This window comes from Corapipo altera, unplaced genomic scaffold (genome assembly GCF_003945725.1).
Source record: "Corapipo altera isolate COAL_440 unplaced genomic scaffold, ASM394572v1 50, whole genome shotgun sequence".
In the NCBI taxonomy this organism is placed as follows: domain Eukaryota; kingdom Metazoa; phylum Chordata; class Aves; order Passeriformes; family Pipridae; genus Corapipo; species Corapipo altera.
The window spans coordinates 3,544,900-3,564,818 of record NW_020884889.1 but is presented as its reverse complement, the minus strand read 5'-3'; the positions used below and the strand labels follow the sequence as shown (position 1 = coordinate 3,564,818).

The 19,919-nt window shown below is 38.3% G+C and overlaps 1 long non-coding RNA gene across 1 annotated transcript in view; it reads right to left on the bottom strand.

Moving 5' to 3' along the window:
• LOC113947719 overlaps nt 1-13,424 on the bottom strand; it is a 46,884-nt gene extending 33,460 nt beyond the window's left edge. Inside the window, exon 1 of the long non-coding RNA XR_003527841.1 lies at nt 13,263-13,424. This is a non-coding gene — a long non-coding RNA (uncharacterized LOC113947719). The remainder of the gene's footprint in view (nt 1-13,262) is intronic.
• Between the last annotated feature and the right edge of the window lie 6,495 nt (nt 13,425-19,919).

Genomic DNA, 19,919 nt, shown 5'->3' with positions numbered 1-19,919 from the left:
TTAGGAGATCTGTTGGACCTCCAGAGCTGTAACACAAAGTGTTGTAGCCATATGGCCAGTGTGTCCTGCCTGTCACCTACAGACTCGTTCCTGTCACAGACTACAAAAGGGGAATGGGTACCCCGAGTACTTTCTCCTCTAAGGGAAATCCCCAGTGGCCAGTTAAATGGGTTTGTGGCCCTTGCCTTTCTAAAGGGGTTGCAGAAGGAAATAGGTGGTTCTGATGTTGACCGTATTTGTAGTAGGTGTATTGCCTGCATAGGTGCAGAAAGCCGGTCAGTAATACATATAAAAGCACATATTAAAAAAAGTGAATAAATTAACTTTCACATTTCATTGAGTCATAGTAGTTTGCGTGTCATTTGGGTAGGGAAGGATAGCTGCACACAGGTATCTGACCCAGTAAATAGAATAGTGTCCTCAATGTCTTGGGCATGTTTCCTGTAATAACTGTAGACATTGCTTTTTCTCTGAGCAAAGCTGTGAAACGTGACCTGTAAAGGGAACAGTCTGATCTTGAGATGTTTTTCTTCTACGCTCTTTAAATTATTTTTTCATTGCCAGTCTTAATTCTCTCCTGTCTCAATGGCTTTTCAGTGGGGAAAACATTGTGCAGTACACAACAGATAGTATAGAAATCAGAACTGGGGTGTCTTCGTGCAGATGTCTCTTTTCAGGTCTTCCCTTTCAAACCTTAAGTAATTTCACAAAAAGTCAAGTCCAGTAGATATCCTACTGGCATGGTCAGAGTGGTCTGTTTAGCTTAATTACTGCAGGAAAAACTGATGGATTCTTTAGCAGTTTGGCTTGGTTCTGCTAATGTGTCGGGAGTGCATGTGCACACACACCTACACTCAGCGGTTCCAGCCATATGAGACCAGGCACTCCACTGCCTAATTAAATTCATTTACTGGCTGGCAGACACTCCACCTTTCAGTGCCATGTGGATCCTGGTTGTGCTGGAAGAACTTTAGGGCCAGTTGTTTTGTTGTCTGTTAGAGACTAAATTGTTGTATCCTCATTTAATATGAACTTTGGTATAGTGCCGCATTAGTCAAACACTGCAGGCAGTATTGGAACAGGGGTGATGTGGTTGCTTTGGGGGCCTGGGAAATTATTCCTTTGAAAAGTAACAGCAGCAAGGGAGATGAACTCTAATAAAAACCTATTTTTTTGCCTCTTTCTGTGTCTTCAGTCAGTTGCCTTAGAGTTGGACTTCATCAAAGGCTGTTGGGAACCAGCCAGGACTTAGTCCTTCTTATACATCCAGAAAAGTGAAAAATAATATTTTTTCTTTTTAATATTGGTCAGTGATGTAGTGTTATGAGAATATTGCACTCTTTACAAGATGAATTGGGGATCTGAGTAGGAATGGCTGTCTGGAATCAATGCTTTCATTTGTCAAAGCATCTAGAATAACAACTATCCTCCTCTGCAGGCAGGTAAGAAGGAATGGTGCCTTGAGTGGGAAGGTCTATCAGTTTACTCCATTTTCTTGCCCTTCAACCACCAGTCAGGTGTTAATCACTGTGTAAAGCAGTCTTGAAACACCTTAGGGGGCAACTTTGAACTGCTGCTACTGAGCCCACAAAGAGGGGTTTCTGACTTGCCTTCTCTGAGCTGACTCATCTCTTGATGTCCAGATGTCTTCTGAGCCAGATGGTTTCCTATTTACAGAATAGCAGTGCTGGGATTTGTAAACTAAGTAGGTTCACACTATTGAGACTCTGCAGCCTTTCCCTATGCAGAAAAGGAAGCAAACCAACACAACAGAACTAAAAGTAAGAATAAGCTCCAGTGGTTGCTGGTGCTTTAATACGGAAGGAGAGACTTAAAAATCTAGGGTCGATGGCTGGATGTTGATACTGGAACTATATGAAATATCAGTTGTATTGAGAACTGAGTCTTTCAAAACAACCTTAAAAATAATAACCTTAAAAATGTAACAAAGGCAAGCTTCTTGCTCTTTTCTAAAGTGCAGTAATAGGTTGTAATTCTAAACCAGGTATATGGGCATTGCTCCGGTTACAGAATATGGTGCAGCTTGTACATCAACCCTGTCATGAAAGCACGATAGTCAGAATATAGAGTCCTTAGGCATCACTGTCTATTATAAATCAGTTAGAATAATTCATGCTATAGATTTCCCAATGCTGCAAAGCCTCTTATTCAGTAGAGTATAAACATGTATCACATCTTAGACTTTTTTTTTCCCTTCTTGGCATGAGTCAGAGAATTTTGCAAGAGAAGAACAATGCATTGTACAGACAATTCCCTAAAAACCTTCATAAATAGGAGGTGGAATGGAAAGATGTTATTTAGCTCCAGAATTGTTTTAACAGCTCTAGTCACACCTTCGTTATTAAGTTTGGAGCATGTTGTGTAGGAGCCAACAATAAGCCTGTGTGTGGAGCATACAGGGGCTGTGTCTGGAATCAGGCTGAAAATGCAAATAGGAGTTTCTTTCCTGGTTTGGTTTCTCAACACAAGTTAGAGCAGCTTGCACCAACTGGTAAAGGCTGCAAAGGGCCATTTTGCCAGCTGGGAGGTGCAAGGGTGTAATAATGCTGCTGGCTCCTTGCCTGTGCCAGCCACAGGGAGGAGAGTGGCAGAGAAGCCAATGGCTGTCTCAGTGCCGCTGAAGAGGAGAGATTTTTTCCACAAACCAGGCTTAAAGACAGCTTGTACCACTTGGGAGTGGGGCATTATGGATCTAAAGTATCCAAAGTCCTGCCATGAAATATTTATGCTGTGACTTCCTGTATACTTCATATCACTATTAAACTAAAATTTCCAGGACCTCCCATTAAATTCAACGGATTTAAATCAGGAAGCACCGGTTAATGCACAGTTCTCCAGGTTCTGATAAATGGCCTTGGGGAGTGAAGGAGTTAACTGACCATCATCAATTACAGCATCAGAGGGGGTGATTAGGACTGAAATTGCAGGGAGGTTTTTAATTTAGCCGAGTAGAGGAGACTCCCCCAGCTTAGCCAGGCTCATCAGATCATATACGTCTTACAGCCTCATCCGCTTACCATGCGCTGCCACTCAGGGCTATTGTGCATGGAGAGGGCACTGAGCAGACACCATGATATCATATTATTCCCTTGTCCAGAAATCCACCTGAGACTCACTGACACTTTGCCTGCCACACAAATGCCTCGCGTGCAAAATTCTCAAAGACCCCCAAATCAGGAATCAGTCAGCGAATTATGTAGAGGAAGAAATGGCCCAGTTTTAAAGCTTAATATGAGCTAATTTATTTGTCTTTTTTTTTTTTTTTATTGTCCTGGTGAAGTAGCTAGGACTACTTCTAGGAGTAGAAATGCATACAGGCATATGTGTTAGGATCAGGTAGGAATCAGTTGGATACTTGTATTTTGCTTGGCTCCATAGGTATTCAACACAAATGAGGTGCACGGAGTGTAATGTATAGACAGCTTTAATTTCTCTGGTGTGTTCTCCTGGTAAAATTGGTTACCTGGGACACTTTGGTCATTGCCTTGGAAAAGAGCATCAGGCTTCACCCCATGAAGAGCTGTGGAAGGGAGGGGAAAGGACTAGCCCTGACATGAAACCTCTTGGGGAGTTGCACTCATGGGCTCCTGGAGGGATGAACTGTCTCTGCCTGCTGGGACCTTCTTGGTCACCCTGAGGCTGCTCCCTTCCTGCGGTCAGGGGTCCCAGCTCCACCCAGGGACTGGCCATTGTCACTGGCTTGGCACATGCTGCTTGGCAGGGCTGTAAAATGCAGGAGGGGAGAAAAAGAAAAAACATCCCCAACATGCACTGAACCCCATGTTTTTTGTCTGCTTTTATTTTATTTCTGGTTTCTGCCAATGTTACCATTTTCCTTGAGTGTTTTGCTTCTGGATTTTAGGATTTTGTAGGAGAAACTCCAAGTGGACACTGTTATAGGGGCAGACTTCATGTTCTTAGGGTGGAAAGGAGAAAAGGGGAAAGGAAGACAGCAGTAATCCAGCCAGAAAATGTTCAAGATGGGCCTGACGCAAAATTCAGAGGCAGTTGGGCTTTGGTGATTTAAAGATAAGTTTTTTAGCTACTTTTGCATTCCTAAGTCTTGAAAACAAGCCCCTCTCTTCCATTAGAAACTTGAGAATAACAAGAATTGAGATCAGGCTGATACTGGCGCGGTGTTAGCGATGCAGAGGCAGTGGGAAGCAGCAGCCCCGTGTGCTCCTTCCCTTGGGTTTTGTTGCTTGTAATGTTGTAGAGCTCCTGCCACCGAGGCTGGAGTTTTCTATATGATCATGTAATTAAAGATTGACTCATAGTGTGCAGGCATATGGAGGCTAAAACAGTTGCCCATGAAGCTTTCGGTAGCATTTTGTGTGGCGTTTGACAAACCATTTTTATTTTGATTTTTGTTAATATGGCACTTTGTGCAATCACGGAGACACTTAGCATAGAACATCAGTCACCTGTGTAATCCTAATGAACTCATGTAAATGGAAATAAGGGGCTTCTGAAGAGTATTAACAATGAGGTGCCATGATGCTGGAGGAGACTTGGCAGCCCTCTCAGCCCACCCCTGATTTTGAAATGTGAGAGCATAGCTTTTCCCATTGCTGAGGGAGAATAATCAGACCTAGTCCTTGAAATGGTCTGTAGTGAAGCAATAGATATTTTAACTCCAGGGTTATCACCGAGTGAACCCTACTCCTTACTCAGGCAAATTCCCATTGATTTCAGAGGAATTATGCCTGAATACAGAGAAGTACAGGGCTTGAGTGTAAGCCTTGGTGTGACCTTTTTCTGTTGTTTCTTCTCCAGCTCTCAGTGGCTGTGAAATGTTGTGTTACTAATACAATAATTTGGATATATTGATTACTGTCAGTTCCCCCTCTGCAGTAAAATCCATATTATTCATATAGGGCAACTGGAAAGGAAAATCTACCTTCTCAACCTGAGAGCAGCCTGTGGAGCCACATTGTTTTGCTTTTGGTGTGCTCTGAGCAGTGTCTGTGTATCGTTGTTTCCCTTTGCAGTGCTCTTTGCAAAGGTGGAAAGGAGATCCTTGGTTAGGCAGGTAGAATTCAGGGCTCCTCAAGCCCTTTTGACCAGGTCTGAGTTATCCATTGTAGGATCTGCTGTGGAAATTTTATAGCTAGAGGATCTAAAAGCATTTTCCATTTTAGAGGTGAAGCCCAAATTTTCTGGGAATGGCTATAAAACTAGGGCTTATTGCAAAAGTTGTTAAAGGCCCTGAAGTAGAAATTAGAGATGTGCAGTGTTTTCTGGACACTTGGACCATTTCTTCTTTCCTCTTGCACGTAAACTCATATTTTGTAAGAAAACGGGACTGCTTTTTTCCAGTGGGCTGTTGGAGATCTTGTGGGTCCTCTGCACTTCCTAATGCTCACAGGAGGCTTTTTAGACCCCCAGCAGAGAAGCCATAATGTTGCTGGGACTTCCCAAGGAGCTTCAGCAAGTGGATCTTTGACAGGTCCATGCCAAAAGTTGCTGCTGGCTGTTTTTCACCTGTCTGCTTTCATTGTGGTCTTGCTGACCGGTGAGCTACATGTCACAGCTCTGGTGTGATGTGTGTGGCAGCTGCTTGTCCAGACCCATCAGAGTTTGTATTTCAGGTTAAAAGTCTGTCTGTGCCACTGTTGAGTCGGTGGGAGTTGCACCATGGGCTAAAGCTGGCAGGGACATCTCTGTGTGGGGGCTGTTATTGTGCATTTGGGGAAAGCATACTGGTCAAAGTAGGCACCAATACTCCTGCAGAGGGGCAGGAAAGAAAGAAGCCTCAGTGTGCCCAAAACTACTCAAAAGGGAGTTTCTATAAGTGCAGCCTCTCAGAGATTTGCTTCCTACAGAGCCTTAATGTACAATGAAAAACAGGGCTCTAACCCTAGAACAGACACATCTTCTCATGCTGTTCAATGTCAGTGATGTTCAGGCAGTGATATCAGTTATTATTATTAATCCAAAAATAGATTATAGAAGAAAAAAAATGAAGCTGTTCTCTGAAAATTCAAGTAATTTTGGCAGAAAGTCAAGTTTAATTTGATAATAGCTCAAATTAAGAGGAAAGAAATTCTTTGAGCCTGTTGAGGATCCTGGTCTGAGCCCTACTGAATTCAGGCAGACTGTTACAAAGATTTTGGTCAGATTGCAGGACTGGAACATACTTAATATTTTTCTTTTGTGGGAAAGGAAAAGATCTGGGTTTTTGCACCTTAGTTTGCTGAATTGATTAACACTTGCATTTTCTAGTACCAGCATATTAAATATCTAATACGTTTTTCATCTTTTCTAATTTATCTTATTAGGAAAAATGGACAAATTACAAATATGTAAATATATAATGTTTATACTTTAATATAAGCTGTATGCTGCATTCAATAACGAATGTTGTTGACTATAGTAATTAAGTATGATTCCAGGTCCAAATAGTTATTTACTTGTCAATATTAGTGAATCTAGTTCATCTAAAACTCCAAGCAGTTTTCTGTTTACCATATAAACAGTAATTGCCTGTTTAAGTATTTGCTAAAATATTGTTTAAGTCTAAAATCAAGATCGCAAGTGGATTTCAATAACCAAGTTAATTTACTTTAATTTTGGAATTCTCTCTCTGCATGGGAAGAGAAATATGAAAAGTAATTTCATCTCTGTATAGTTGATTTAATTGTACGTACTTTTGATGGATTAAGTTTCCAGTTAATTGTGGAAAATGCAACAACAATATTATAAAAAGAGGCTTAAAATAAAACAATTGCTGTCTGCTTTCCATGCTATTTTAAAAAACGTGTTTAACATTATTAATTTTACAATGGTAATTTATAAATATTAGTTACATCTTCTCACTCAACCCCCCTCCCCAAATAGATGGTTTTAATCATACTTATTGATATTATCTACATAATTATTTTTCATTATGCAGAGATGTCTCAATTGCAGTGTAATAATGCGATGGAAACAGTTTCCTGTGCTTTAAAACACTTGCTTAACTAAATCCAGGAGACAATGGAAAACTGGAGTGAAAACCAGAAAAAAATGGGCTAAGACCTTTTTTTTTTTTTTTAAGCTTAATATCTGTAATATTTAACACTGAAGGTTCAGGTGGTTTCAAAATACGCTATGAAAAAACGAATGAGCAGCAATGACACTTTAAGTTTTTTAAATAATGATCTTTGGTCATGTTACTTTGTATCCTTAGTTAAAACTGACACTAGATTAAAATCTGACTGATTTCTAGTAAACAACATGATTTGTTAGTCTTTTTTGTATGTGTAAAAAATGTAAATAGCCAGCTTCTCATTCACGTATATTTCTCAGAACTTTCTGCGGGTGCCTTTTCCCAGGGAGGAACAATATCCAATGCTAGACCATTCTGAAAAGTTTATTTGAAAGTATAATTAATGGCATATTCAAATAAAAATAGACATTAAAAAATGAAGAGGTTTCATTTTAAAGCTTCTTCTATTTGGAATTTAAATACTGTGAAGAGAAATACGATCATGGGGGTTGCTCGGGGCAAAATTGCAGCGCCAGATCGAAGTTTCTTGACTTTTTAGGGTAACTAAGATTGTGAGATTGAGATAATGTAGACAGTGCTTTCTTTTGTCAAAATAAAGTATTATAATTTCTAGCAGTTGTTAACTTGTGATTTGTTCTTTTTTTTTTTTTTTGTGTTGATAGTTAAATAAGTAAATAAGACAGGTTTTTTTTTTTTAAGGATTCTATTGAGTTTAGTGGAGTTTTAGCTTTAAAACAAAGTAAATGGTTATTACTCTTGGTGGCAAAAAAACCCCAGGGTTGTTTGAAATAATAATTTATTGGATGTATGTTCTCTGTGGATTTTTCTTATAAAAAGTTGCTTTAGTGCTTTGTTTTATTAAAGAAATGTATTCACATATGTAAAACTCCTGAAGTGTAAGTGTTGCTTCAGCCTTTATTGCAGCGTCACTGTCTGCAGCTACAATTTCAGCCCTAAGCTTAACTTTTTCTGCAAAGTATGTGGTTTTCATTAAACCTGTAATTAGTATAATTAATAATTATTCCCTAATTGAAACGCAGGTTAACAAACTTCCATATGTAAAAGTAAAGGGGGGGGGAAATGTCATTCATTCACACTGGGCTTTATAAGCCTATAAAACTCTTCAAAGGACTTCAAGATATCAAGCAATCTTTTATTCAGCTAAACCTACCCCCCACCTTCCCTCTTACACACACTTAAATACGCAGTATGCTCACAGCTTGGAAAAAAGCAAGAAAAGCCTTAATGGATCACTGATTCTAACCAAAGAGGTAGGTATGTATTCCATATAAATGGTTTCAAAACCGTTTTGGTGTTAGTATTAATAATTTTCATCAAATGCAAACAAGCGTCTGGGCGCTATAGAAAGCGAAGCTTTCAGCTGTGCGTTTATTAACACAGCTTTTATTTCAAGCTCAAAACGCCTAAAACAATTACACTGGAGCAACTGTGTAATTTACTCCTTTCTTTACCACACAGGTATAGTCTTGTAGACAGAGGCTAATAAAGATTTAAGGGTAAAGCAGAGAGCTAAGGTCCAAATTTTGTTCCTCTTTACACCCGTGAGTAATTAACCCATTTGAATAGACTATGAGACAAATAACATAAGGAGAAGCGTTCACATGTGCAGAGGTTGCAGTGCCCAGTTCGACTTAGATACTTTACAGCTGATGTAATAAATCAAAGAATAGAATAATTATTTCTCAATTTACCATGACACAGATATCTTGTCATCACCCTGGTTCTGTGCACCTTTAAGAAGTGGTGAATGTTAAAAATCTATTTAACCACATCAGTGAAACAGAGCTAACACAGCAGGAAATATTGGTCTTTTTTTTTTTTTAAATACAAAATCATTTGTCAAGATATTTGCTCGTATTAGAAACCAAATATTTTCAGTCTGGAACTGAATATTTTGTACGTAGGACATGACTATTTATTTTTAAATGGTTACATATTTAAATAATTTAAAATATTTTGCTGCTGGGAATATTTTGTTTTCTTAAAAGAAACACTAGATAAGTCTTATATTTAGCTATGTGCTTCATGAGCTGTGCATTTATCTGAAGTGTTTACATTTCTTTTGCGGAACTTGCTCAAAATATTTATTTATATCAAAAATATGAAGGGAAGGCATAGACAGCCACAAAGAATGCTTTTCTTGCAACCATTTGGATCTAATGGAGTTATTTATTTAGGAATATTTATTCAGTAATTTTTGTCTGCATTTAAAAAGCACAATACTGAGCTAAAATTGAACATTACAGTAAACTAAACACGAAAGTCTTCTCTCAATATCAAGCTTCAAAATGCAATTAAAGTAGTAACAAGTCATGGAGAAATTACTGCTGTGCAGTTCCGCGGTAGGCACTGAAATATTATAAGCTTTGCTTTTATAATGCTGCCTTTCAAAATCTGTTATCTGTAGTTATCTTAAAATTGGAGTGCTTTCTAGAACACCCAATTTCAAGTTTCTCGGGAGAATATACTGTTTCAATCAGATAGTTTTATAGAGTACACGTTAACAAAAATCCTTACAATTCTCCGATATCTTTGTCCTTTTTTTAAATGGAAGAGAGAATGCAGCGGATAATGACTTATGCTTGAATGCAGTTCGGTGTATTTCGTGTGTTTTATTGATAAACATATGCATCTACGTATATAAACACAAGCAGAGGTATGTGTTTATTTGTTACTGAGTTAAACAAAAGCTGTTAGAGTTCCCTCAGCAAGATTTAGCAAGTTTGTCCTACTTGCGTATTACCGACAAATATCAAACCCAGGTCAAATAGTAATCAAATGCTCAGGATGACTGAAACAGCATCTTTTCCTGACTTAATCTGTCTAAACAGGTAAGGATATTAAAAAAAAAAAATCTGGAGACCTTGCTGTACCTTCAGCTTCCTAGCTGATACCTGTCAACTTTTTAAAACAATTTTTAAGCTGGGTTTGGGAAGGTGGGAAGAGAGTAAAAGCTCCTTTCAATTCCGGATGATCAGTGAGAACTGTGACATGGTGGTCAAGCTTCTCTTATCTCTTAAGGGTGTCCTTCATAGTTCAAAAATATGTTCAAACACTCAAATGTATTTGAGGTGCACGCTGGTGGTAGGGGGGAGTCATATCTCTGCTGGTATTGAAGTTTTTCAGAGTTACTTACAGGTGATACCTACTTTTATAACCAAATCCATACACTGCATTACAAACCTGGGACCAAAATATATATTTATTGCCTCTACAGTGTGTCCACATAGATAGCAACTAATAAAAATACTTCCTGTTTTTATTTCTTGATCTTACTGGAAAAGTTTGTATTATGTGCTTGTTATGAACACTCAAAACTTGTTTCACAGGATGGAAAATATCTAATAATTAGAAAATGGGTAACATGGTCTATTCATACTAGTTAGAAAAGTGTGTTCTCTAAAAATCAATACAGTAAACTTGCTTCTTCATTATCTGACTAGTAGAGTGTTCTGTCCAAATAGGATTTCATCTACACTGGGTAGGTCACCCAGGAGAGTAAGAGACCTGTTAGTTAACTACTATGTTTTACTTTGATTCTTAACCTGTGGTAATAACAAAATATGCTTAACTGCTGGTTTTCTCATATGAAAACAGCACAAATGCATTTGAATGCATCTCTTGATTTTTTTTTTTCTCACCTGAACTGTAAAATTTTTAATTTAAGGGTATAAGATTAATCTATTAATTATTATTTGTAGCTGGAAACATTCAAACAGTGACAAAATCTCTGAATACCCAGAATAAGGCATTTTTCTGTCCTCTTTTAACTGGTTCTGTTTCCCTAATTTCTTTCATGAAGTAGTTTTAGCAGACTGGGTCAGTCTGACAAAAGTATTTTACGAAGTAATTTAACTGTATTTTCATGGCACTACAGAGATCTCATAAAGGGCTGAATCTTCGAGCATCTTTCCTTGTAGGGAAATTAAGGTCAATATGTGTGAATTTACTCTTGTGCCAGAGTTGGAATGCGTAGGTAGGATACATATGCACATATTTCAAGTACTGGAAAATAAATCAATGTAAAATAGCAATTATTTAAGGTAGGGCATAGTCTTGGCATATATCTAGGCAGCATTTAGCATCTGTGGGTATTATTGTAGCAAAATAGTAATACTGGAAATTAACTCGGATTAGTTTCACTGATAAAGATGATTTTTGAGTATAAACTATGGGTTTGAGCCCTAAACCTGTATATTCCAGCATGCAGTGCCAAATTTTCACCTCATATGCAGACAAAATGTTTCTGCTTTAGTTGGCAAAACACTCATTTATCCAAGAAGACGTAACCTACATCAAAAACATTCTGATTGCTCAACAGCTTTTAGCACTTAACACATCTCTAAGCATGTACTGGAAAACTACTTGGGAGGAGATGTATGTACATGCATCTCACCCCAAAACACCCTAGAAACTGATTAATCTGTTTTGTTAATCAAAGATTTCATCTTCACATTATAGCACAGCCAGATTAGTGAAGCTGTGATGGTGGGACACAGGATAATTTGCTAAGTAAAGTCAAAATTAATGACAAATAAAATCAGTTTCCCTTTGTGGTTATTTCCAGCCAGCTGCATCCAAATATAAAAGAACTATCAAAGGGAGATACCCATTAATTATTAACTCAGAACAACTTCAGAAAGCACTTCTTAAACCTCCATTGACATCATCCTGACAGGCTCCTAATCTCAGAAAGTTGTTGGTAAGAGTTGCATTAGACTCAGCATGCCACCAATTCTGACTTGAACAACTGCAACTAGAGATGCACTGCAGCAGAGATAGGAGCACATGGGACAAACTACTGCCTCTTAAGACATCTGTGAGTAACATTTACAGCACAACATGCTGTATAATTCCCTGCGTAGCTCTACCTCTGCTGTCAGCATAATAGAGTTGTCAACAGTCTGATTGCAAGATGCAATATGTAGGGGGGTCATCCAAAAAAAGGAATCTCAGTGGAAAGTAACACAAATCAGCTGTCATTATTATAAAGCTGGACCAACCTTTGGCTAAACCATTTAAACCTCCAGATTAATCCCTAGATTTATCTATATAGATTGGATCAAACTCCAAGTTTGACTGCAGATGAAAGAGAAACTTCAAAACGAAGGCTATCATTTATGCCCATTAGACAATGCATTCAGCTAATGATCTGCAACATATATTAGCCTGGAAACAGTGGTTTTAAGGCTTAACTGTTGCATCTTTTTTTCTTTTCACTTCGACCTTTATTTGCAGCTTTTCTTTCTTAAAACATTTTTCTCAGAAGGTGAAAATATTTTTTTTTTTAAACAGAAGATTCTTTTTGTTTCTGCCTTTCCCTTTCTACCAACATATATGATTAAATATCGACTTTAGAAGTTAACTTGGAGCTTATTTGATTATGTGGCAACAGTAGATCTCTTTATTGGAAAGTGTATATGCTAAATCAAACAGTTGAATTCCTTTGAATAATTTTTTAGAATTTTATGCTACTAATAAAAAAAACAAGTAGCAAAACTGCCAAACAATTAAAACCAACCAGTGCTGGAAAAACAGTAATACAGTGAATTGGGTTGGTTTTTATAATGATATCTGAAGTTACGTGTATATATATACTTACGTATATTAAAAAATTGACATAATGAGACTATTCCAACTCCACTGTTTCTTTTTTGTTTTAAAAAAGCCAAGCAAACTCAGACAAAGCTATCCAGCCCTTTCCTCCCCCCTGCTGAACAGGACAGGCTAGTAGTTTTTATTCTTTAAAAAAAAAAGATACTAGCCATTCTTTCATCTTATGGGGAGACATTTAAATTTAGAATAATTACAAGACAACAATAAGCAGCTCTGAGCATGAATGACAAAATGCAGTTCAAGTTGATGTTTTAATGCAGTTTTCCCCTCTCATCAGTGATATTAACCCTTCTGACTACTTCACTATTCTTCTCCTTATTTTCCAGACCATAATATGAACGATAGATTATCAGAATATTACCAATTTATAAACATGGATGAATGAGCACTGAGTTCAAGTATATATTTTGATATACTACCTCAAATTTCAAGACTATTTCTTTCTGTGTGTTATAGGCCTTGCGTGTGCTAGGCAACGGATCTTTTAGAATAGCTCCTGGTTGAATGTAAAGAAGTGAAAAGCAAGATTACTGGCGTATCTCAATCAAAATAATTAGAGTTTTAAGCAAACTAGATTCAATATAATTTCCTCTTTTAAAAAATGGTTTCCTACCTTTGCTGGCCTGTTTCATCTCTTTCATTAAAGATGCAACTTTTACTGATGCTTCTGCTCATCCTATGTTTTCATCAGTGTGAAACCTAAAATGCTCTTTGCCTAAAGTGTAGGTTAATATAATAGCTACTTGAAGCAGGAAACCTCTGCTATGTGTCTATAGTTGTCTTTATTTGGGCCTGTGCAGCATTTTGTTTGTCCTCTAACCTTTTACGGCAGCTGGACCCTGACCTTCAAGTTCTTAAAAAGAGACGGAGGGGGGGGAAAAGTATTCTTTTCAGATTCCAAGTTCCTCCCTTTTTACCCTCCCACTGACACCGTCCCATTCAATACTAGAGATAACTTTATTCATCTATACATCATTGTATCAAATTCAATAGGCAAACTGCTTCAACATGCTTCAGAGTTGGACAGGGCAGTAATGTCTTCATTTTTTCTTAATGCAATGAGTTTCTTATCGCAGTCCTTTCAAGCACAAAACAAACACTGTAACAAAAAATGATCTCCAAGTTTTTCCCACCCTGCTATTTCACCATGGGCTTATTTCTTTGTTCCATCTTTTAGTGGACAGCTACAGATACAAAGCTGTAAAATTGATTACATGCATACCTACCTAACAGGAGTTAAAAAGGGAATTGGGGGGAATCTTTTATAATTAGATACTGTATTGAGAAGATTTACTTTGGGCTCACACCAAGAGCGTGGAAGTAATTTGTTCCTGAATCGGCTCTCATCCTTTAAACAGGATACCAAAATTAAGTCTCATCTAGAAAAGCCAGTAGAAATGTCATGTCAACTGCAAATCTAGCTGATCACTATCTGGAAAAGACGGATCTTTTTCCCAGCTGTAGTCAGTGTGAATTTGATACACCTAATATTACAAAACTGTCTATCATTAACTGCCAAGCTTGACTTTAAGCTAATGACAGCAGCTTCATGGATGTTAATAGAGCCCCAGCAGCCAGGAGTCCAGCTTTTCCTAGTTATTCTGAGTCCTGCTCACCTGCAGATGAGTTTAAAGGAAGGGAATTGAATGCTTGTCCCACACGTTCGTGTTGTAGTGTGGTTTAAGCTTGTTAGCTGAGCTCAAAAAAAATATGCTACGAACATACTGATAAGAGGGATAGATCAGTATTTTAATGAACCACTTCAAAGGTTTTGTAGTGCCTTTTTATTGTAGCATGAAATATGTAATATTAGGATACCCAAATCAAGCTCATGTCTCATTGACATCTTTGTCTTTTAAATGGAAACTAAGGCTGGAGGGGAGAAAGTTGGTTAAAATACAGAACTTCTGAAGTGCTTAAACCAGCTAATGGTACTAGATCTCATTTTAGATTCCAGGATGAAAAAGAAAGAAATAAAAAAAATCAGACTTACATCCCTGACTGGGTGTTTTCCACTATAGGCCCTACATGTTTATGTAGAGGGTATTGCGAACGTTTGGAAGGATTTGGGAGTTTCAAAAGGAAGAAGTTTATACATTAGTGCTGCAAGTTGCAAAACACTGTTGATATTCAAATGTTTATTGTGTAAAATCTGGGATAAGCTTCAGCATGAGAGCTCCTTTAAGTGCCTACAACTATTGCTAATTCCCCTCAGCATTGAGGCTTGCACAAAGGCCTTAATCCAATTCCACTTTTTTTTTTTTTTCAGAAAGCCTATGCTATTTTCTCTCGCATAAACTAACAACACTATCCCATCACACTGCAGAATGGGTCAAAGAAAAAGGGCCCTGTGTTTATACTTCACCAACACTTTGTGTTTCTTGGCCAAGTATGGCAAGAAACTTTAAGTGGGTCCCCCAGGCCCCACGCCATCTTTAGAAAGAAAAATAAGCCTTCAGAGATTGAAAACACACTATTTTAGGCACTAAAAAACCTATGAAATGTCAACTGTTCTTTCAGTCACTATCCCTGAAAAGAAATCGATCACTGCAGCCTCATTCTTCCAGCTCTGATTTAAATTATGAAACACAGGAATTGCTTTGATATAACAGTGTATTCCACCTAGCATGTAAAATGCTTGAAGATATTTTAAGAGTGTTCTCAGATAGTAGAATAAAATGTGTATACACAAATATTACTACAGCAAGAGTACCTACTCATCAAAATGGCTTAAAGCAGTAAGTTCCATCAGGGAAATTCTATAAGTTCTCTATGTTTACTTTTATGAAGTGCAAAAGAAACTGTCTTGCTTTATGAAGGATATTTGTAGGCTTCATCCATAATCTGTTCTGTACAGTGGATCCCAGTCCAGCTCCAAGTGGTCAGGTATTGCCTGTATATAAACCTTCACTTATTTCTGACAATGCCAGCAGTGTTGCCAAGGTTTAAACAACAACAAAGACTGAGCTGCTTTGAGGCTTGACCTTCCACTAGCAGGAGGGGAGAAGCTGGTCTGGTTCCCATCTGATCATCTATGAAACCCTACAATAAAAATTCTCCTATAACTAGTGGGGATGTGAAAATGCCAGAGCATAAATCAACCTTTAAAAAGGATAAAAAAACCCAGAACAAAAACAAAAGGGGGGGGTTGGTTCCAGCAAAAGTTAAAACTTATTTTATAATCAGTGCTAATTAGTTTTTCGCACGAGAACCCAGCCTACACCCTACAGCACCAGTTGTGCTAATTCTAATTTAGACAGCATTGATTACAGTCTCCAGAATAAGCCCATAGTTACCTTGTCCCTGAAGGAGTAAGTAGAATTGAGCTTGGAAGGGGAATCACTTACAGAAGGCTTTGACAAGGTGGAAGTTATTCTCCCATCACAATGACTTTGCTCTTGAATGTGTCTTTTAGTGACTGAGCTAAATCTTCTCGTGTCTTTTCACTCCTCTCTGATTACATTTATGCAGCAACTACAGGAGGGACTGTGTTACACTTAAATGAGTTTTGGATGCTTTGTCGTAAATTATATTTAATACACTCAGTTTTCCTGTGGGTTTTACTTCTCCAGAGAGCCTTAGTATTTTCCAAGGAGCTGTTTTCCCCCTACTTCTTTTAGGATTTGTCTCTCTCCAGGGCACGCAGGAGGGGAGGGGAAGGACCTGCTGCCCTCATGGCCTTGCACTGCCACCTAGAGCCACGTGCTGCCCAACCCTGAGCAGTGCCCAGCTCCCATTTTCCCCAGGGTGGGTTAGAGCAGTGGAAGATTCCCACAGATGTGATGAGCAGTCTACAAAGTTTGTGTAGGTCCATGTTCTGCACAGGAAGAAGTCTGAAGCAGAGTATTTCAGCATATTCATGAGTTGCCCCTCATAAACTTAAATGAACTTAATCCACTGTTTCAGCAGATAAGGTGATGGAAAGTGATGATGGCTGCTTTGAGGCACTGTTTCTTAGCAAATACTGAAAAAAACATGTTTTCAAGGGTAGTTTATTTCCTCCAGCACTTTTTCTGAAGTAGTTCACATATTTACATGGCCTCCTCTCTCCTGACTGGCTCTTAGCCTTTTGGATCATACTGTACCTGTTAGCACACATGGATTAGCTGAGTGCTGAAATCACACTTGGAGGTTTTGGCTTATTTCTGAATGGCTTGGAAGGCTACAGCTGTAAGAGGGTTTTATGTGTTGAGGTTAAAATTATCCTGTATATGTAGCTAACACAAGACTTAAGTATCACTTAGTTCCTGTTTAATTTAGTTTGAGCTTTGTGGCAGGGCACAGCCACTGGAACTTGTCCCTAAAAGACACTTTTCTGGAGCATCCTCTTTTTATTTTATCCTTCATGAAAAACATACCTGTGGAAAAAAACCTCCTGTGAATGACATGCATTCAAGTTAGAACCTCAAACATTTCAGAATAGGCACCAAAATTCTTCTTGAGATTTTAATTTTGCTATGCTACAGAAGTTAAATTAAACACATACATTTTATATCCACAAACACATGAAGAAAAGCTCATTTTGCCCCAGGAAACAGAAAATCTGGGATTTTTTTTTTTTATAGGATCATCAAATGACTAAATCTTTCTAGTGAGAGATTAATTTCTTCTGCATTGTGCTGTGTGCAGTACTTATTGTGGAGAATTTATAAGAGTTGATATTTTAGTTGACTGACAAGTCTCTCGATGTATTTAACAACTTTAATTATACTTGTCATTTTCAAAATGAGTGAAGAAATGTACAAAACCAACAGAAATATGTCAGTTGGTTATTAGTTACAGCAAAGTCTCTCTTTTATCTCTCTTCTCTCGGGTGGAAACCATCCATTCTATTAAATAGGGAGTCAGTTCAAAAACTTGAGACCCATCACTGTCTTCAGGGTTTTTAATTACTCCTCTGCCTTTTTCTCTTTCTTTTGGATTGTCGCTGTGTTAGATGACTTCTGTGTTTTTAGATTTCCTCCTTGCCTTGCTGTCAGCACATAGTGTCTTTCCTTTATCATGTCATACAATTCAGATCCCCGATTGTCTCATTTTTGGTGCAGCACTCGCTCCGCAAACATGTCCTTTGTGAGGGGGAACGCGCCTTGTCACCACGGGAAAATGAAGGGAGAAATTAGTGGTGGTACTGGGAGCAGAGAAGCAGAGTTCAGGAAGTATGCAGGAACTGGTGGGTGGGTTTTTTGCTAGCCAAAAAATGACCCCCAGGCCCCACTAGTACGTGCTGAAGTGAATGTCTTGCTATTTTATAAGTTAACTCGCTTTAAAGGCTGCATTTTCCTTTCCTCTCTATTTGTGGTTCAGTTTTTCTTGATGTGCAGGTTCTTTCTGTTGTCACTCCTCTCCTTCACTGAAAGGTTTCCATGAAATGCAGATGTCTTAAAGGGTTTCCTTTTGGCTTGGCATGGTGCTTGGAGGTTCCTTCTGTGAGCACTGGAGGTTTGGATCTAGTATCAAAGGGTTTAAAGCTAATGATTTTAAGTATGGTTGAATTTTACTGCTCCTCTGGTGGGCTAAAACCTTCAGCAACTCTTTGACCTCTTCCCAGTCAATCCAATTCCATCTAATACTCTGTGACTAATATGGTGGATATTTAATCTACTTTGCTGCTGAAATTACTTTTAGAGTCACTTTTTTCCTTAAATCTTCCTCTTTAGAGAAATTGCTGATCGTAAGCTCTAAATATGTTGCACACTACCACATAGGTTTTTGAAGAAAAAGCTTTTCTTTTAGTAAAAGAAAATTAAGAGATGTAATTTCTTTTTATAACATAAATGAAATGAGGGGATATAATTATATTATGAAAGTAAAAACCAGGTTAAAATGAAAAATTGACAGAAACCTCTCTGCTGATGCTGGTAATAGAGATATCATGATGAATAGCCACACCTTAGCCAAATATTTCCTGTAATATAATTAAGCTTTGAAGATAAAATTAAAGGAAGCTCCTAAGGACACTATTCTCCCCCTTTAGACAGTACTTACTGAGTTAAAATTTGGAATGTGGATCTTTTCCTGTAAGTAGTATCAAGTAACTGTGCTGAGTTTTGCTTATACCATATTTTTTTTCCTTACAAAGTGACCAAACTGAATAGTTGAGGCCATGGTTACAAATTCACCATGGTGCCTATGATACTTGGCTGCTTTTCCCTGTTTTCATCTGTTAAGACATCCAGCTTGCAAGGACTCTGCTCTGTGCAAACATGAGCAAAAGGGATTTGCTTATCTGATTTATGTGAGGACCCACCAAATTGGGTCATGGATAATGATCTCTACATCCACAATCCTGTGCCTTATAATTTAGTCATGGGCATAGGCCCATTGAATACAATGGGCTTGAGTAATCTGAATTTAATGGAATTATTTATATGCCTGAAATTGGGTGTTTAGGTAAGTTTTTGCAGGATTGTGGCATTAACCTTTTCCATATGTAACCTCTTTAAATAAGTGTACCATTGCATCAGTGGAAGTGATACAGAGTTCGAGCCTCAACTTTCTGTCTGAATCCAGAGCAGGCTGATATAATAGCAAGGGTGATATGAAATGGGATTTCTGGTCACAGTCTAACTACTAAGAAAGATGTACTTACTGTTCCTGTAAAAGTTGAGGCTTCCACTGCCAAGAGGGAATGGAAGGAGGAAAGTGAATTCTCTTACCTGTCCGTAATACCAAGAATATTATTGGTGCAATAACATAATGCTAAATTAAGGGTGGAAGTGAGAACACACCTTTGAACTGTTCAAAGAGTGAATCTCAAAGCAGCCTGACCATAGGAGCAATGGTGGAAACAGAGAAGATGAACCCTCAAGCCAGGCAGGTTGATTAGCCCATGAAAAGGAATATGTGTGGTCTGCAGGAGCTGGGAACCAGACTTGGTGATCTAGCTCAGTTTTCCTAAAAAGTTACATCAGGGGAGTTGATGCACTAAAGCAGCAGTGATGGAAAGAATTGTGCTCTACTACTCTTGCAAGTCAGTGAAGGACTTCAGTCTTCAGAGCTGCCCATATGGCAAATTTCACATGCGCTAAAATTAAGAGAGGGGTGAGGTGACCCAACCCACATGTAACAAACATCCATCCCGCTTTGGATGGAAGTGTGTGCTGAGGGAGTTGGCGGAGAGCCTGGGGCGTTCTGTGATACAGCCTTTCTTAAATAGGGCCCCAGGCTCACGGGAGCAGAAGCCAAGCCTGTGGTGTCTTTAGAGCGTGTTCTGTACTGGGAATACCTGAAATCTGTGGATTTCCTGGAGAAAAAACTCCCAGTAATAGCA